This window comes from Chiroxiphia lanceolata, chromosome 7, assembly GCF_009829145.1.
Source record: "Chiroxiphia lanceolata isolate bChiLan1 chromosome 7, bChiLan1.pri, whole genome shotgun sequence".
Lineage (NCBI taxonomy): Eukaryota > Metazoa > Chordata > Aves > Passeriformes > Pipridae > Chiroxiphia > Chiroxiphia lanceolata.
Window position 1 is genome coordinate 4,632,339 of NC_045643.1, and position 20,260 is coordinate 4,652,598.

The window sequence follows — 20,260 nt, forward strand, 5'->3', positions numbered from 1 at the left end:
GAACCACAGAATGGTTTAGTCTGGAAGGAACCTTAAAGATCACCTCATTCCACCCCCTGCCATGGGTAGGGACAACTTCCATTATCGCAGGTTGCTCCAAGCCCCATCCAACCTGGCCTTGAACACTTTCAGGGATGGAGCAGCCACAACTTCTCTTGGTCAATGTAGGCTGATAAACTCCAACACCTCGGAGCCTTGTTGACCAAGAGCCCTGGATGACCTAAAGAGCAGGGTGGCCACAGGACTGGTCAGTACAGGGATACTGTGCCACCTGCCCAGAGGACAACACCTGAGACCCTCCTCTGGAGCATCCCACTGCTCAATGGCAAAGCCACCCTGGAAAATATCTAACACACTTCCCAGGCTCTTTGTGTTCCAGGAGCATCACCAGCACAGGTGGAACAGACAACCACAGACCCCCAGCATGCTCCAGCACACCGTGATACGGCACAGCCCAGATTTCTGGTGGGGGTCACAGAATTTAGTGTTGGGAATTAACATCTTGGACAGAACGTCCACCACTCAAGACATTTTCCTCTGAAAGGGAGGAAATGTTTAGACACCTCTGACCCCTCGATATTGCCTTCACAAAACTCAGACCAGAGTTTTCTGACCCTTGGAAAATGAAAGCTGTATTAAATGCAGAGAAAAGCAAGAGAGACCAGGAAAGAAGATGTTTTTCTGACATTTTAGGCTTTTCAGCTTGTTTTCTCTAGGAGTGCTGCTGGTCCACCTGCGTAAGCAGGAGCTTTCTCCACACTCATCTCCTGCTGACTTGATCCTGCCATTAAGACTTAATCCGGTGGTTTTCAGCGCTGTGTTTTAGTGGCTGGGAAGCACAGAGAGGCAGCCAGCTCGGGATTATGACAACGACGCAGTCTGGCCAGGTCAGGATGGGGGTGGAAGGAGAAAAAAACAGGCAGAAGACCCAGTTCAAGCATTCCCTTAAACCAAACGGAAACACATCAGCTACCAGCAGCCTTTGGCTGCTGGAAGACAAAACTGTGAGAGGGCAGTAGAATCATCTACATGAGTGACACCAAATGCCGTTTTGGAATAAAGCCACAATTCCAGCTGCTGCCATTTTCTACAACTGTGGTCACTTTGGTTGACTTTTTCTTCTCTTTACTCTCCAGCTTCAGTGGAAATATTTTAGATATCTCTAACCAAAAAAGACAAAAAGACGCCCCATGTTTTCTTGGTACATCATCCAGCAGGATATTCCTGCCTCTCACCTGTCCATGATCTTTTCAAGAATCAAAGGAGACAAATGACCCTGCTCTGACCCTCAGAGCAGGCATCTCTGGAGGTTTCTTTCTCAGTCCTGCTCCCATTTCCCTGCTCTCCTCCAGCTGAGATCACAGAGTCACAGAATCCTTTAGGTTGGAAAAGACCTCTAAGGTCATCAAGTCTGACCATTCCCCCAGCACTGTCAATTCCACTGCAAAACCATGTCCCCAAGTGCCACATCTACACATTTTCTGAATACTTCCATGGATGGTGATTCCACCACTGCCCTGGGCAGCCTGTGCCAGCACTTGGCCACCCTTTCCATGGGGAAATTTTTCCTAATATCAAATCTAAACCTCATGTGGTACAACTTGAGGCCATTTCCTCTTGTTCTGAATGTCTCCACTAGTGATGCAGAGATCCAGGACTGTCACACTGAAGTGGGCTCAGCCACACCCCAGCCAAATGCCCTAAAAGCTGTGCTCCCTGCTCTCCCTCTAGGATATTCCCAGCTGCTTTTCTGGTTTTCTGCTTTATCTGGTGCACCCCACAAGCTGGTCTCAGGCTTTAGTCTCCACCAAGGCAAGGCCAGTCAGAGGAGAAAGACTTGTTTTGTCATGCTGGCAGTGCCATTATCACCATATTTGTGTGAAGGTCACAAAAAAAGCTGCAGCTTTTCCCTACAAATCTCCCCAGGATGATGGGGACAGGACAGTAGGATTGCAGCACCTACCTCTGTGCCCTGATACATCTGCGGGAGATAAAACTTTGAGGTTTATGTTAATTACCAGGTTTAGAGGAAATTTAGGTACACGGGAGATGTATCTGCAGAGATCAATAGGATGCAGAGTTCCCATTCCCTCACATGAGCTGCTGCAGTGTTGCAAGCAGAGGTTGGACACAGATCAGTGAGGAAAATGTGATGTAGTGGCAGCAGGCTATTAGATGCCCTTGTGAAAGCCAGAAAACCTTGTTTGGGCTAGTGTCAGGGCTTATTGATTGTGGGACCCTGAGCAAAACCTGCGCCTTGAACCTGTTAAACCATCGCCTCAACAAGGTTATTCCAACCCTGCTTGGAAGAATAACAGGTTGTCATTTAATTTGTTTAATTTAAGCTGATTTTGGAAGGCTGGGGTGAGCGGGGAGGGGGTGGGAACAACATACTTTAATTCAGCCACTTCCAAATCATCCTGTTAGTTACTTTTGGAACAATTTGCCAATGAAAATAGTATTTTCAGGGAACGTCAAACTGCGTAAGTGCATCAGAAATTTCCCCCTACGAGGTGATGAGAGCCAACGCTCTTTGCAGCTGGATCCATCACGACTCAGCAACCAAGAGCATCCTCAGATGCCTGTGAGCCTTTAGCAAGACCATGAATGCCAAGAAAATAACATTTCCAGGGATAAGGAGCATTACTCTTTCTCCTCTGGTCTGCCAGCAGATTAGTAGATGGATAAAAACAATCCATTACAGTTTTTTCCCAAAGTACTGCCTGTTCCTCCTTGCCCAAGTCATTATTTTGGAGAGGTTGGGAGCTAGGGCATCCATCAGAGCTGCTGATGGTCAAGCAAGGACCAAGCACTGGGTTGGTCTTTGCCCACCCCAGGTGTCCTAGTCAACTCAGGAAGGCAGAGCCATCAGCACTGCATTGCATCTCAGCCTGGATCTGCCGCGAGGCTCAGCTTTGCAGAGTGGGGCGGGTTCTGCTGCAGCATCCGAGCAATAGGAAAAATTCCCAAACCTGAAACGTCATCGCCTTGTACTGCAGAGACTAGGATGATGACTGCTTCAGTGCCACACTCCATGACTGCATCCCTGAACTGCATCCCATGACAATGGGAAGCCGCAGAGGGTGGCTGGACCAAGCCAGTGGAGAACGGAGAACCTGTGTGATGTGAAGGGAGCTGTGGTGCATGAAACCATTTGAAAATGGCTGGGAAATGCTCTAAACCCTCCCAAAACATTGACCAGGGACACTCCTGTTAAACTGCCAGGTGACAACCCATGTGGGGGAAGCTTTTGGAGAGCAGAGCAAGAAGCCGAAATGAGCTTAGCAAGGTGAAAAAAAATTAGATGGAGCTCTGCAAGGCAAAGTATTGAACACAGCTCTGTGCAGTTAAGTGCACAGACACAGGAAATGCTCCCCATCCACCTGAAAGTGGCTGGGAGTGACAGGTTGACTTGTAGGATCTGCGAAGGAAACCAGGAATGGCAAAGTGGGTCTTCATAGGAGATCCAGCCAGCAGAGAGCAACCCCAGATCCTTGGGGCCAGCAAACATGGTCCCACAGAAAAGAGGGAGGAATCAAGGCTCTGCAGGATGGAGGAATTGGCGGGAGACAGGGTCTTGAGTGAGGGGCTTAAGTCGCACTGAAGATTCAGGAAAGGAGCTTGCCCACAACCATGCCATCCTGCCAGTTATCCTTGTTTTAATCTTCTAAACGTCTATGTATTTGCAAATAAAGCTCACTTCTCTTGGACAACTGCACTTAGAACCTTGACACTGAGCCATGCCTATGGTCAGTCATGCTTCAGGGATGCACCAAATTTAGGGTTTTTCCCCCTCAGCCAAAGGCCAAGGAATGGGAACCAGGAGATACCACCTCACAGCAGGAGATGCCTCAATAGATGCCCCAGGGATGCTCTGCCAGGGTTGTGCATCAGCTCCAAAGGACCCATATCATGCCCAAAAGATGCCAGTACAGTTGGAAACATGCCCCAAGGAGTGAGACAATCAAATATCCGTCCCCTAAGTGTCAGCTTTTAGATGCCTTTTTTTTAGGAGAACCCAAAGGACTCCCCAGAAAAGATGCTCACAGCCACAGATCCATGCTGGATGTTCATAAAGAAGGAGAGACAACAGGGAGATGTGTGGACCTCCAGGGACAAGCGTCTTGTCCTCCAGCAGTCTGAAAATGAGAGACGCAGCACTGCAAAAAGCTCCAGGCACATTCCCAACATCCTTGTCACTTGGGGGATAGCTGAGAGGAGAGCCCCTCCAGGGTCCCAGGAAAGCAGAAAGCACCCACTTTCCAGCACATCCTCTGAAACAGATGAGGATGCAACCAGGAGCATCTCCCCACAGTGCACAACAGCAGGCATCCTGTGGCCCCCCTTGATCCACGACCCGCCTCATTCCCCTCCTCCTCCAGACCCTGTTGGCTGCCCTGGTTTTAATCCCACAGGCAGCATCATCCCAATAATTTCCCTCCATTTTCAATCTACTTCCCTCCATTTTCAATCTACTGAGCTGGGAGCAGTCCACAAATCCCTTCATCCTGAGAGCAAAGCAATCTACTGCTTCATCTCATCCCATCTCCATCTCTCTAATCCCTGGAAACAGGGATGAGACTTGGAGCACATGGCTGCCCCAGAGGGGTCTGTTCAGGAGTTGGTGGACAGAAAGATGGGGGTCTGGGGTTGCTCTCATGAGTGCCACCCAACTTCTCAAAGCACCTGGGGCACCCAGGCTGATCCAGGAATGGGGGAACAGGTCTTCCCATTCCCCACAGCTGCCATGCCAGGGCTATAAGGGACAGATTGGGTACAGCATCACTCTGCTGGTCCCCTCCATGTAAAACGCATGGCGACCAAGCAAAGGTGACAGGGGAGCCACAACCAACCCGGTCCCACAAATCCCAGTTGGATCCAGTGCTCTGCTTGTGCCATTCCTCCACAAGCCCAAACCCACGACTTTCATCCCAGCCATAGATGCCCTTTTGGAATGGGCGACTGATGGGAGATGTGGGAAGGGAGACCCTTGTCTCTCCCTGCCCTGAAGAAGCAATCTGGCATCCCAAGTGGATCAGTGAGGGTGCAGACTAACACCATCCTTCCTTTTTCAAGCATCCATTGGCACGGGGCTGGAGGAGGTGGGGGGTGATGCCACGCCGATGGCCACATCCTGCCTGACATTGTCCCCAGCCAAAAGCACCATGAGGAAGGAGGATGCAGGGGTGGTGTGTGACAAGGCTGTCTGGTGGCCGTGCCAGCGGAGGAGCCGCGCTGCACGGTCCCCATCCCGCACTCTGTGGTGGTGCCTCTCCCCAGGTTCGGCTTGTGAGGAGGATGGGGGCCCTTGGCATCCGGGGGTGGATCGCTGCTGTGCTGTGCTCAGACTCTGACAGCAGGCTCCAAAACTGTCACTCCAGATCTGTTTTCACTTCAGCTAAACCTCAACCCCGATTAAAATCAAGGAGAGCTGCCTTCTCCTCTCTCCTTCTTCCTATGGTAGGTCCTCTGTAACCTCGGGTCTCAATGCAGAGCCAAACCCTGGCGAGGGAATGGGTGAACTGGCTCTGCTGGGAATTGGGGCTACTCCAGAAAGGGTCACAGCTGTCCCTGTCCCCAGACCTGGCCCTGGCAGTGAGGGCACAGCCACTGCAATGTGAGGCCGTGGGTCTCTGCCAAAATCCACAGGGGATATGCCACCGATGCCACGACCTGCCTCTGCCATGGGTGGTATCCAGGCAGCTCTGACACTGCATCTGTTGGGTAGAGGGGGTCTGGTGCCAGCAGGGTGCACCCACTGCCGACTGCCAGCTCATTCAGCAAACCCCAAATTAAATAAAGAAATTAAACCAGATACATGTGTGTGTGCGTGATCGCAGCACCAGGATGGACGCATTCAGCAGGAAGCCGGAAAAAAGCTCAGTGCAGCCCTCACCAATTGTGGAAGCCTTTCAATTTGCTTTCCAACTCAGCTGGCCAAAAAGCAGCTGTAGAGAACTGGCAGACTCATGTCATGTGGGCTGTCACCTACCCTCATGCTGCAGGATCGGGGTGGGGGGGGGTGTGTGTTTAATGGCAGATGTGTCACCCTGCAGGTTTAGAAACCACCCTCTGCTTCTCCAAAGGCAGACACAGACTGGAGCCACGGCTACAAGTGCTCTGCTGCCAGTGGGATCAAGCTTATCCCAGTGTGCTGGGCATGTGTCCCCCATGCCACAGGGAGCCACACCACCGGCAAGGTTCCCTCTCTGCTTGCTCCATGGCAAACACCCATTTTCCAAGAGGGTGCCTGGGGAAAAAGAAATCATCCTCTGAGAAAAGCAATTCTGGGACCACCAAGGCAGGGAGGGAACCAGCATTGTTGGCTGGTACCCAGAGGAGAATCCCACAAGGTGGAGGGTGGGCATCTCCCTGTGCCTGCCCCTCCGTCCCCTCCACTGCCACCCCAAACGGCTGCTGGCTTGGTCCTCCACCGATCCCGACAACATTCCTCTTTCCTCATCCTACGCGCTAAATTCCTGCAGCTTCCTTTTGAGATTTTGAAGTAATCAAAATAATGTTGAAAGCATTTAAAGAGGGATTTTTCCTCCCAGTCTTTTTTCCCCCACTCCAAATGACCATTTTTTCTTCAGAAATAAACGTCCTCTTAATTCAGTAAGATTAAAAGAACATTTTTTTATGGTTATTTCCCAAGAAGAAAAATTTGCTGTTGTATCTGAGAACACCAAAAATATTTATATAAATGAATCTACAAAAGAGGGAAGGGAAGTCTGAGATTAAGAGCTTCGAAAATATTACCGAATTATTTTGGAATTTTGTATTAAGAGCAAAACCCCAGCCATTAGGAAAAAATGTCTTTTCTTTTTAATTCAGAGTTGGGTTTCTGTATCAAAATGTAGCCCAGCATCTGTCCTTGCATCTGTCAAAACAAAGGTCAATCATTTTATGGAAACTTAAACACAACGTCCTTGATCCACTGTTTCTCGTTTATTTTTAAGCAGGACGTGACTTCCAACTAAAAAAAATCAGCTTTTCTAAGACGGTTCACATTCAAAATACATTATTCCAGAAAACTCAGGTTATGAGAAAAATATATCCAAGACTATTTTCCCTTTATAAGAATGAGATGATACTTTGGGATTGATTTCAACAGCTTTTAAGTCCTCTATGACTTTTGCAACTAATATTTAATTTTTCTACTTATGAAGTAAAGATGTAACCAAAGAAAATGCAACAGAAATGTGATGATATCAGGAATTTAGGTTTCCTGAGGAAAATGGGTATCTGAGGGGTATCAGAAAACAAAGTGAGCATCACACTGAAGGATATTCCTCTCTACAAATCAAATTTCCCCGGCAAAAGGAAAAAAAAAAGAATGGAAATAGGATGGGATTAAGAAATAAAACTATTTTTAAAATTAAAAATTAATGGAAGTGGAATGGAATTAAAAATCAAAATATTTTTTAAAATACTGGAAATAGAATGGAATTAAAAAATAAAGATACTTTAAAAATAATGGAAATGAAAGCAGAAGGTAAAAATCAAATTAATCAGAATTGGGGGTTTTATTACATTCCCAGACTAAGACATGATTAACATCTCTGTTATGTCAGTATCTGTTTCTTGAAGGCAATTCCATTTGTGCCATTCCCACCCAAGCGCATACACAAATGACACTGTCCAAAGCCTGAGCTGTAAATCACAGAATTTAGGAATAGTTGGATATTCTGGTTAGGGCAGAGATGGACTCTTCCCTATACAGGGAGACAATCTTTGACGTTAGCTGCCAGACACAGGTAAAAGGGAATTTAATTAAAAATAAAGCACATACTATGAGAACAAAAATTTTGCAAAACAAATTCACAACAATATTTGTCAAAATTTGCAAACAATATTCAGCAAAGTAATTTTCCAATGATATTTTGCAAATATCTCTTAAGACAGACTTGGGGAGCAGTCGCTAACTTAAGGGAACCTCGTTACTCGTGCTCCGATGTCTCCCATAATCCCACCTGCCTCTGCCGCAGACTTAAATTTCCTCTACATGAGATTCACTTAAAACTGCTTTTAAGCATTCAAAGCTCTTCCGACCCGCACCAGAGCCCTAGACCCAACTCGTTCCATGGTTCTTCCCTGATTTCCACTGGTAGGAAAAGTTGCCCGCAGCGGGTGGTCTTCCACCAAGACAATCTTTTAAATCTCCTTACCTTCCCCAAAGAGCGGCTTTCGTGCAGATTTGGCGGGAGGAGGGTCCAGACAGATGGCCAGTCTTTTCACGTTTGGAAAGGATGAAAAATGCTACAGGGGGAAAAAAATCCCAGTGATTTTTTTTTTTTTTTTTTTTCACTCTGCTGTTCAGCGCAGAAGGGCTCCCAACCTCATTGGTCCTGGGAGATCCACCACGTGGCTCGGAATGAAGAGCATGTGACCTATTTTCTCCCAGATCCCTGGGTTTGCAGGAAAGGGGGATGCACCCACTCCTGATGTTTTTGTCATTTCATGGGCTTTGATTTATTTATTTATTTTTATTAGTTTTTTAAAGGCCACTGAGCAAATCTGGATGCCTCAAGGCGATGAGGGTGAACTCGCCAACGCTTCCAACATGAAGGAGGAAGGAGCTCGGCACAAGATGAGCACCAGTGCACTGCCTGTGTGCAGGGGGAAATTTGGACATGCTTTATAGGGTGCCTGCCCACCCACTCCAGAGACGGAGCCTCTGGGAGGGAGAGGAGGCTCTGCTAAACCCTCCATCTCAGAGGCAGCACCACAGTGGGAAGGACCAGGCTGAAGCCCTGCATGCACATCCCAGAGTTCAGCTGGCTCCCTAGAGAAAGGACCAAACGCAGTGGAGGAAGTGTGACACACGCCAGGTGGGCATCTCCCACTGCCCCATGGCCATGCCAGCCTCAAAGAGCGTTTCAATATGTACCCCCATAAACACTCCCCAAGACCAAAACACAGCACAATTCTGGGGATGTTCTGCCCCATAAAGGTCCCTGAGACCTTGCAGAGCAAGGAAGACCAAGCCACAGCTCCCAGCCCCTGATTTTGACTGGTGCTTCAGGTTTCTCCTTGTCCCAGTTCTGAGCCACCATATCACAGTTTTGGTCCACAGGCCAAGCATGTCCTTTACTCAGTGACCAGGGCAGGTACCAGCCCACTGGTGCCCAGACATTCAGTTTGGGGAAGGGAAAAGGAACTTTTGAGCCCCAGACATTCTTGTGTTTTTTTCCATCAAATTTCAAACCCATAGGTTCAAAGCAGTTAGAAGCTGCATTTTTCTGGCAACCCGAGTCTCCACCTGGCTGTGCCTACCCCTGGCTGTGCCACCGTGCCATGACAGTGATACACCTGTTTATCTCCTCTGCCAATGGAAAGCTCCAAGGGAATCTACCTCTGGCATCAGCCCTTGGATGTCAGTGATGTCACTTCTGCAGAGCAGCCACCCCAGGGCTCAAGCCCTTCTTATCCAGGCATAACACCTAAGGCTTGGGCTTTGGTGAAACAGCCATGGCCACCTCCATCCCTTCTTAGCGCTACCACCATCGCAGATGTTGGTTCTTCCTTGTAGATGTCCCCCCTCCACAGCTCTGCACAGGGATGGGAAGGCATCAGGAGCACAGCCCCTAATTCCAGGTTCTTCCCAAGGACGGACTGCCTCACCATGCTGTTCCCAAAACCGCAAGTAAACCAAAAAATGCCCCAAAAAGTGTGAAGAATGCAGAGTTTCACCCAAATCCTCTCTGGCTTGGAAGGTCGTGCTTCTCCAGCTACCAGCCAGACCATGGGACATTTAATTCCAACAAATATAGATTGAGGGAGAAACTTTCCATACTCAGATGCAAAGTACAGACCCAGTGCAAAGCATTCAGCTTGCTGCTTCCCTCTCCCATGTTTTCCAATCACCAAGGTGCAAAGGGAGAGAAGAAACCTTAGCAACCCAGTCTAGTGAAGGGTGTCCCTGCCCACGGCAGGGGATTGGAACCAGATGATCTTTAAGGCTCCTTGCAACCCAAAACATTACATGATTCTGTGATTCCATGAACCCCCTACACACCTTCCAGCCCCATCCTCCTTCCCCAGCGATGGATGCCCAGCTAAATCTGGCTCCCCAGTAATCTTCCCAATAATTATATAATAGAGAGGCAGGCGGATAAATCATTTCAGGCCGCTGTGCCGATAGAAAGCAAGCTGGATTAAAAGATCAGAACAAGCAATACTTAGATTAAAATGGTTTGTTATTTTCAGCTGCGGGAAAAAAAAATCTGTGGCTAAAGTACGGAAGATGTGAAGGGAAGGTGCATCATCTTCCTTTCCCCAAAACCCAAGCTTTTTACATATTAAGCAAGATGAATTTTAAGTTTCCGACCTAAAATGAAGTTTTGCTTCCTAACAGGTCAAAAAAATACAGTTTGGCAGTTTATATGGCATTTTAGCTAAAGATTAAGAGCAGTGCAGAGATGCTTCAAGTTTTATTTTGCCCACATTAAGACATCAGACCCCTTAAAACAGGAGAGTCAGTGCACAGCTTGGCAGATAACGTCACTACCAGCTAAAAACATGACTCCTGGCATTATGGGCAGCAACACATTTGCCTTGTTCTGTGCCTCCCCGCACCCCCAAGCTGATGGCAGGCAGATGCCAGGCTTACCGGCAGCAGAGAGGTGGTGGTGGCAGCTGGGAGAAGCCCTTCAGACAGCAGGGCAGCTCTCTGCAGGGACCTATATGTTGTCCCCCTGGCCTCCAGCAAGGTCGGTGGCCTGGGGTGCCACACTCTGACTGATGGCTTTGGAAAGGCGTGAAGGGGAGGCAGGAAAAACAGGGTGAGAGCGGGAGCTGGCGCTGGGGCTGAGCTCTCCGCAGGGCATGGCGCTCATCAGCCACGTCCCGGATCGATGAGTGAGCTCTGCTCGTTCACCTTCAAGTTCAGATTAAGCAGAAGGGTCAAACTGGGAAATGGTTTGCCACTGGAGAGCACAGCCCCATCACCACGCTGCAGCCTCGTGTCACAGCCTTTTCCCTTGCCAGAATAGGCAATTCCCACCCCAGCACCCCACAGCATCTCCAGCTTCCAGCATCAGCAGTGACTGCTCACTCCATCACATGGAGGGGAGATGGAGCAGCAGCAGTTTTCCCAGTGTGAAGTGGTCTCCAAAAACAGACTCATAGAATATACTTGAGTTGGAAGGGATCCACAGGGATCGAGTCCAGCTCCTGGCCTGGCACAGGACAACTCCAAGAATCCCATCATGTGTTCTCCCAGCTGTCCCTCCCACCTGGAGTTTTTCTATAAAATAGTCATGGTACCACACACACAGTCTCAGTCTTGAGTTCCGAGGATGAAATCCCAAGGGGCAAGAAGTCCAAGACACAGCACTGAGGGAGGCTTGGACAGAGCCAGGCACCAGGCTTCTCTCCCACCTGTGGATATGGGAGAGGGGCCCGGACACAGGTCTGGGAGAAGAGATGGGATGTTGGACAGGAATCATGAGAAGGTAGAAAAATTATGTCAGAGAACTTCCTGGAGGGAGGTGAGAGCTGCAGGATGTTGTGATGTTCACCCAAATGAACAATAACTTTAATAACTACTTATTGCAAAAAAGTGTCTTCACTAAAGCCAGAGAATAAAATGCATTTGCTGGACAGTTTGGAGACTTGGTCCCAGACTGGATGCTGAGCTGCCCCGGAAAAGACATGTCCCGGTTTTCCTGGGGTTGGTAGTGGGGGATCCCTACCCCAAGACTTGCTATGCCAGCAAGCAGGGAAGAGACAGGGACCTCCAGGGATGCACTCCCAAGTGCATCCTTCCTTCAGCTCATGGCTTTCAGGCCACCCTCCAGCCCAAAAATCCCTCTGCGGATGGATGCGTTTGTAAGAGGATGCCCATAGCAAGCCAGAGCTGCAGACAGAGACCTCATGACCGGACATAACCAGTATCCCCCACATCACCAGACCATGGATAAACCTCCTCACAGTTTTTTTGGCAAGTTCTACTCTTGCTGCACCTTACTGGGTCACCTGCAGCTCCTCTGAGAAACCTCCATCCCCTTTTCTAAAACACACCATCCTGTCGCAGGTGTAGGGTGTTGCTCTGGCCAGTCTCTCCCAGGGTTTTATGTGCAGAAAACAGGAATAAGTGACACTTTTAAAAGGAAAAAGGGAGAAAAGAGAGGTGGATTTCTCTGTTGCTACAACATTTCTGCTTTATGGAGCTGTCTTCTCCCCTGAAGACGCGTGTCCTCTTCTTCGCTAATGGAAAATGTTGCCCCACCATCCATTCGTGCCAGTCAATGCCTGGGACAACACGATGGCCCCAGGCCAACACGGATCTATTTTAGTCACAAAAGCAGACTGGCTGATGAAAATCACTCTGCCTATACATTTCCCAGCTTAGCTCTTTAGCTGGTTTTAATGGAATGACCAACATGGTGGAAAGCAGGCAGCAAGGGCAGAGACAGCAGGATGGGAGACCTGCAGAGACGCACGAGAGAGGCCCAGCATCCTCCCTGTTTTATAGCCTAAGAGTTGCAAAGACCCTTTCCACGATTTTCCAAGAGAAGCTGCGGCTCTCCCATCCCTGGAAGTGTTCAAGGCTAGGTTGGATGGGGCTTGGAGCAACCTGGTCTAGTGGAAGGTGTCCCTGCCCATGGCAGGGAAGTAGAACAAGACGGTCTTTAAGGTCCCTTCCAAACCGAACCATTTTGGGATGCTCTGATTTTGAAAGAGACTGAACTGACCTTACCTTATCCTGCAGGATGGCCTTGAGCTCCAGAGTGATTCCTGGGAGGGTCTGGCTGCACCAGAAAAGGGCATGCTGAGTGCTGGGGTGGGGAACCCAGCAGTCCACGGCCTGGGCCTGCAGACCAGGACATGGCGGAGGTTAGCACGGCACAGAGGAAGGACACCCAACAGCTGCTTAATGTGAATTTCAGAGAGAAGTAAAACATAGATTGGGTTTAGGAATGGGGGTAAAATGACCAGGAGCATCACCTCCAGGTTGTGTTTGAGGTAGGTAAGCCCCACCTAATATTTTTCTCTACATTCCAAACAGGTTTGGGCAGATCCTCAGAGTCCATCAAGTGAAATCACCCAAAGCACTGCTCTGTGGAGGAGGGGATGCCTGGGACTCCCCAGGTGAACACAGCCCAGTGGTCCACCCAGAAATCCAACCGTGATGAAAATCATCCAGCGTGTTTCAGTGACATGGGGTGCCGGGTTATTTTTATTGCTGTATCTGTGCTGCTGCTCCCAATAAGTTAACTGGGGCATGCACTACCCGTCAATACAATCAGTGGAGCAGCCTGAGCTGCTAATAAATCGAGTGCCAGAGGGCAGGAAAGTCTCTCCATTGCCTAAAATATTCCCTGGGCAGTAGGGTGGGTGAGCAGCAGACCCCACTCCTTGCTTGGACTTGGTGCTGCTCTTAATGTGCCAAGGCAGCTTCCTCTTCCTGGTGACTCAGCAACCTCTGTGCTCATCCCCAGTGACCTGGGCACTTCCCTGCTATGGGAAGAAGCCTGGCAGTGGGAAGGGAGCCCATGGGACCTCCCGAGGTCAGTCTTCAGTCCTGCTGATGCTCATAGCAGTGTCAGCACTAAGATCAGAGCAGGTTGCCCAGGGCTTTATCCCTTTGGGGGTTGAAAACCTCCAAGGATGGAGACTACCCTTTCAGAGACCAGCTGTCCTCAGAATTCCATGTTTTTTCCCTAAAACATCCTATAGGTCTCTTCATGTCCTCCAAGGTAGCGGCTGCATCCCCAGCTGGTGTCACATCCCAAGACGGACCCTGAGATTCTTCAGGGTTCACTCCTCTCCACTGAACCTACACAAGCCAAATAAATTTTGAATCCCCCTAACTGTCACAATTGTAACATCCTTCCCCATGGACTCTGGTCAAAAAAAAAAAAATTGGAAGGGATGGAAAACCCAAAGTGTGACTCACCGTTGGAGGAGCTGCAGGGACAGGCCAGGGATCCCGTGGGGCTGGGGGTCAGCAGTGGAGGTGGCAGGGAAGGATCTGGAAGACAGCACATCTCAACAGCCTGAGGTGCCCAGCCAGTCCCACCCTCCAGAATGAACAAAAGCATCCTGCCAGCACTGCTGCCGTGGCCGAGGGCAACATGAGGAACAGGGAAGCACAAAGGCAAATCAGCCGAGAACAGAGGAAACCTTGGTAATTGCTTTATTCCAATCAGTACAAATTGCTGGTCACTGATTTCAGGATTGAGAAAAAGAAGGAAGAATCCTGACCATTGTACTAGCTTCATCAATATTACCCATGCACAAGGGGGCTCAGACAAGGATCCAGGATGCTGGAAGGACAAGGCGTTGCAAGGAAACCCCAAGCCTTCTCCTCACTGCCAGTGTGGGCATAGAGCAACAACCCACAGCCCACAAATTCACAAGGGAAGAGACTGTATTTGTCTTCCAGGTCATAGGTTTGAGTTTATCCCAAGTCAAGGCTTAAGCAACCAGGGAATGCAGTATTAAGGAATTTGTCAGCAGTTTTCTTAATCAAATCTTGGTCCATCTCCCAGCAGCTCTGCTCCTTCTTATGTTACACTCCTTCCTCTCTTCCACCACAGGCTGCAGGGTGAGATCCCAGCCATAAGCCCATGGTCCTGAACCCACAGTCCTGAACCCACGTGGTGTTCCCTGTGATTAAGGTGCAGGTCACCTGCAAGTACACCTGTACCTGTGTCTCCCAGAGGACTGGTGCCATGCTGGGACAACCTCACTTCCAGCACAGGTAAGAGTGATCCTCAGGTAACCCACAAGCAGACTCCAAGCAGAAACCTCAGCACTGCAAAGCACATCTTGGCCATGGCTGCTTCAAGCATCCTCTGACATCTCCAGTGGGGCTGTTTCCAGAAGCTTCTGCTGGGCACAGCCACCCCGCAGACGTGGATATGGATCTGTGTCAACTGCCTGTGTCTCCACATCACACAACAGTGGCTCCTTGCTCATCAGTGACCAGTGCAAAACACTCAGGAATTGTCTTAAAAGGCATCATGAGATGGACAAGAAACATTTGGGCTGCTGGTGGACCAACATCCTCACCACCAACTCCCAAATCCTCTCTCCAGCATGGCCAAAGCCCCCACAGCTCGTATCTGCCCTGAGACTACAAGTGAAAGGGTAAATTATATTTTTTTTCCTGATTGTTCACTTCAGTGAAGCACGCATTGGTGCTGGGAGAGGCACCAGCAAGCTTATCCCACCAAAAGCTTTTCATCTCCTGATCCATGGTGGTGGAGAGCATGGCTCCATCCCTGCACGGCCAGTTTGCCTGCTAGCTTTCATGGACTATGTCCCATCAGGAAATTTGGTCAGCAATGTTCACGAGTCACTTGGGATGCTGAAAGAGTAATTTCTGAACAGCAGAACATCCAGATCCCAGCAAATCCCACCTGTTGCTCCCAGGTAAAAGCACCTGAGGATATAAGGAATTTAGTCTTGGATGGGAAAGGAGGAAACACAGAGACACGGACAAACCTTCTACAAAGAGGGTTTGACCACATGGCATCAACAGGATGCCAAGTTGAAGGAAGTGTGTGTGCTTCCTGCTCATTGCCCAGCCTCCAAGGTGAGCTGACAGGTACTTCCATGGGAGAGCAGGTCCCACGCCTGGTCCTACGGCACTGTGAAAAATCCCTGCTTTTGCTCAGGCACGGTAGGATGCCCTATTCTACCATCCCAAATACCAGCAGGTTTTCCCATATGCCCTTCTCCATACCACTCCCACTTCCCAAAAATACCAAAGCCTGTTCCAACACCCACCCTGCCTCTCCTTCAAACTCAAGACTTCAGCTTACCCTCACCAGTGAGTTCTGGGCTGTCTATGCCCATTGGAAACCTTCCTTGGGATGTCTGGGACCATTGGGCACCTGTGTGAGGTCCAAGCTCCACAGAAACCACAGAGAGCTAGGAGCTGTCCTCTGGCTTTGCTGTGACCCTTCAGGGAAAATTCTAGGTCTTTGAGAAGAAATGCTGTGCAGTGGTGAGGGATGGTTGGAATGGGATGGGGATGGGAATGGCTGGGATGAGATGAGATGAGATGAGATGAGATGAGATGAGATGAGATGAGATGAGATGAGATGAGATGAGATGAGATGAGATGAGATGAGATGAGATGGGACAGGGATGGGATTAGGTGAGATGGGAATGAGAATGGGATGGCAATGCTGGGATGGGATGAGATGTGATGGAATAGGGATGGGATGGGGACAGGGCTGGGACAGGATAGGATGGGATGGGATGAGATGGGGTGGGGATAGGATGGAATAGGATGGAATGAGAGAGAATGGGATGGAATGGGGATGGGGCTGGGACAAGATAGGATGGGATGGGGATGTTCTCCCACCATATCACCAAACCCTGAGCTATAGCACACCCTATAGATGGGAACATTAGTGAGATGGCTCCATCTGCATTGTCCCCCCCGCAGGCTGCCAGCCCCCTTCATGTTGGAGAGGACCCTGTTTCCATCCATTTGGGATGCAGCAGCCCTCGCATCGCCAGGATCTGCTTTGTTCTGCCGCTTGGGGTTTTCAGCACTGCTGCTCGTGGTGCAGGGGAGAAAACGATCCTCCCCTGACCTGTGTTCCCATCATCCACCTTCCCGGGTGTTTTACGCAGACAGAGGCAATGATTTTAATGTCCTAGTGAACAAGCTGTCGGGATGCATCAGCCTCAAAGGGCAGACCTGATTCAGAGCTGGTTTCTCCTCCCAGGCACTGCCTGGGCAAGGAAAACCAATTCCAGCTCTGCGCGCACGCGCACGCGCACACACACACACGTGCCACTGGTGCCTGTGATTTTCTGGTCTTTTAACTAAAAATCCTTGAAAACCCCACTGCTGAAGAGGGGGAGGCAGCGAGGCCGGGGCGGGGGGTCAGAGATGAGGTGCCGCTGGGCAGGCAGAGCGGGCGGCCCCGCAGGCAGAGCCGCAGTGACGTGATGGGACCTGAGCGCTCCGAAGCCGTCAAGAGCCTGGGCAGAGATGAGCTGAGAAAAGCCATGAGTGGAGCTGACATCTCCCCCCTGGGCGGGTACCTAATGAGCAGAGACATTGTCCATTTGGGGAGATGAGGTAAAGGTAAAGTTAAAAGATTTCCAAGCTGATACCTGGCAGCCTCCATTGGTATTCCGGGCAAAACAGCAAGGGAAGGAAAACAGAGATGGAGGGCTGAAACCAGTCACCCCCGGGTTCCACAGGGGTGGGTGAGCTGGATGGGGACGGTGTTGGCATTTCAGCATCTCATCTACGCTGCCCAAATCTCCCCTATTTGTGATTTTCTGCCAGGTTAGAAGAGAAACTGGTGCTTTCTGGGAGGTGGGAGGGGTCTGGCAGGGTCCCATGTGGCCCCATGCCTGATGAAAAGGCAGCAGCATGGCAGGGAGCACATTCCTGGGTCCAGCAGCATATCGGAGTTGCTCTTGGCTGGGATCTGGGCATGGGCTGCTGTGTCCCAGAGGTCTCCACATCCTGGGAGTCGGATGGCACTGAGCAATGCCCCAGCCCCCAGCATCACCCAGCAGCTCCCTCCCGCCACTTCCACAAACCTAGTTCAGTCAGTCCCTATAAATCCAGCCTCCCTAAGTCCACTTGTCACCAGCTCTTTCCTAACTCACCTCCAGCCTCTTTGCTACCCATCACCTTCAACTGGTGCCTGGTGACAAGACAGGAGCGATGGAGCAGGAGAAGGGAGAGCCCTGTATTGCCCCTATTGCCTCCCAGTTTTCCCTCCTGGGAAAACCTGGCTCTGAAAGTACTTGTGAGCCAGCAAACACCTCCATTTCCCCCAGATCCCCAGTAGTGTGGGAAAATCCACACTGAGACGCTCTCCTCCCCACCCACCTGCCTGCTTTCCCAAAGGCCAAATGGATTTAGAGGGAAATCATCTCTCTGGGACTCTCCTGGATGAAAGGGGAGATCCTGAAGCATCCTCAAGGCTTTCTACCAGCCTAAAAAGCAGCTTAAAAAACCTGCCATTGCTCCGCATGGTTTTCATCAGCTCCATCAACACTCTTGGGTTTAAACCCCATTCCAAGCAGGACCTTCAACCTGTTCCAGGGATTTTTGCTCCTTTCCAACAGATATAGCCAGAAATGCCCAAAACAGGGTGCAACCCTTTCCCTGGGATGCCTGGGAGAGGAAACAGCAGCTAGGCTCTGGCTGCTCCTCCCTGGCACGCGCTGACCCGCTGGGTTCGAGCAGATGGAGCAGCTGCAAATCCCCCCATAAGCCAGGGAAGGGACTAATCTCCTAGAGGACAAATTGGTTGGCGAGGGGGGGAAGCTTGACATTCAACCTTTTCCTCCCTCCTCAGGCAAAGGCAAACCCAGCAGGGGTCCTAGAGGGCTCCCAGCATCCCTGAGGGCAGAGGAGGCAGCGCTGGGGCTTTGGGTACTTGTTGGAGGCCTGGTTTGGGGACAAGCAGACACAAGCTAAGCCTTAGGTGCCCTATGCAGGGAGACACGGCAACTGGTGTATCCTTGAGGAAAACCACATCTGGTGAGCTCTTAAAACTTCCAAAGTGCTCCCCAGACACAAAAGGCTGACGCTTCTTCAGGACTGAGAGGTCCTTGGTGGGCACAGGAAGCTGGAGGAGTAGCCAGTTGCAGGAGACAAACCATGCACAGAGGGAATCCCTGGTACTTCCTCACTGTTGGAGAAGGATTAGGTCCATTGGAGTGGGTTAGTGCAGATCCTCAGGATGGGACCTGGAGAACCGAACATGCTCCCTCTAAAAGGATTAGGAGTGATGTAACGTGCTGATATCACAGCACTTGTGTCAGCGCCGAGCCCCACAGCAGATCCCACCAGGGACATCACCCACAGCCACGCTGACCCTGCATCCTTCAGAAGAGTGTTTCTGCCCAGAAGACCCCAAAACAGAGGTCAGCCCAAGGACACACAGCCTGGGCCTGCTCCTGCTCCTGGGGCCATCCACAAGCAGCCAACTCTCTCCACCTCATTTTCCTTCTGCACCAGAGGCCACGGAGAGTGAGGAGATCAGCAAATTTGGTGCCACCCCCTGTTCTTCTGGGTTGTGTTGTTTTATCCTTTCATCCTTTTTCCCTTGCTTAAGGGCTGGAAAACTCCTCCTGCATGCTCTCAAGGGATAAATGTCTCACCAGATATCATCAGCTCTACTCAGAAAACTCTGAGGTGGGAGACTGGATGAGGAGGGGCACGATAGCTCTCAGAAATGCTTGGAAGGAGAATGCTGCAACCCAGGGAAAGGATGGAGAACGTACAGGCTGGGATGTGTGGCATCTGGGTATGGACTGCACCCTGATTCTTGGATGGAGGAGCACAGATGGCCAGCAGCACCTGGTGAAACCCTGGATGAGGTGTAACACCCATCAGCATGGCACAGCATCACTCTGCCCCTTCCCTGGGGAACCACACCACCCTGGCACATGCAAGGGAATGTCCTGGGAGAGAGAGGGTGAGCCATCAGTGTGTCCCTGGGGACCACAGCCACTCAAGCTGTGCGGTCAAAAACAGGCAACTTCAAGTCCCTCACTCATCCATCCCCATGTCCTTGAGGGGGAATTTTGAGAAAATCCCAAAATTTTCTTTGGGGATCCCCAGAAAAACACATTTTCCAGGTGGGGAAACTGAGTCAAAGAGGAAACCCCCATGGAGAGGCTTGCCTGCCCCATGGAGACACACCATTACAGGGAGGGGCTTTGTTTCCCAGATATTCTGGGGTCCCAAAACCATTGCCTTCATGTTATCAATCCAGTAAAAGCCTTTAAATAGGGAATAATTTCCTTATTTCAAGGAAATACAGAGGCACAGTGAGTGAGTATCTCTGAAGGTCTCTGGTCCAGCTCCTGCCCCGAGCAGGGTCACTCCAGAGATGGATTAGGCTACCTAGCATGAAATAATTCCACCCTGAAACCTCAAAACTTCTTCCAAGCCCTCAGTTTTCTGCCTGCACAAAAGGGAGGAGATGTTCCCTGGATGCCCTCACCCACTGTCATCACCAAAAATCCTCATTTTTATCCTTTTAGGAGCACAACAGGTAGCAGGGACCTCATCATAGATCATCCAGCTTCCCAACATCACCTGGAGAAAAGGGGACTACCTCATGGTGGTGCCCACAGTGATTATGTCCCCATGCCCATGGTGGTGTCCCCATGTCCCCTGTGCCCACAGTGTCAATGTCCCCATGCCCATGATTGTGCCCCTGTGCCCATAGCAGTGTTCCCATGCCCTTTGTGCCCATGGTGGTGGTTTCCCCATGCCCACATTGATGGTATCCTCATGCCCTGTGCACCCTGT

The 20,260-nt window shown here is 50.3% G+C and overlaps 1 protein-coding gene across 12 annotated transcripts in view; it reads right to left on the reverse strand.

Moving 5' to 3' along the window:
• Window positions 1-20,260, reverse strand: part of PCBP3 (poly(rC) binding protein 3) — a 52,510-nt gene that overhangs the window by 31,615 nt on the left and 635 nt on the right. For 10 of the 12 annotated variants that reach the window (XM_032692819.1, XM_032692818.1, XM_032692813.1 and 7 more), the window contains exons 2-4: window positions 13,904-13,978; window positions 12,704-12,817; window positions 8,169-8,259 (exon numbers count right to left, since the gene is read on the reverse strand). The gene's annotated coding sequence lies outside the window, so the exon portion shown is untranslated. Of the gene's footprint in view, window positions 1-8,168; window positions 8,260-12,698; window positions 12,818-13,903; window positions 13,979-20,260 lie in introns of all 12 variants that reach the window. The other 2 variants (XM_032692810.1, XM_032692811.1) reach the window with 2 other exon arrangements.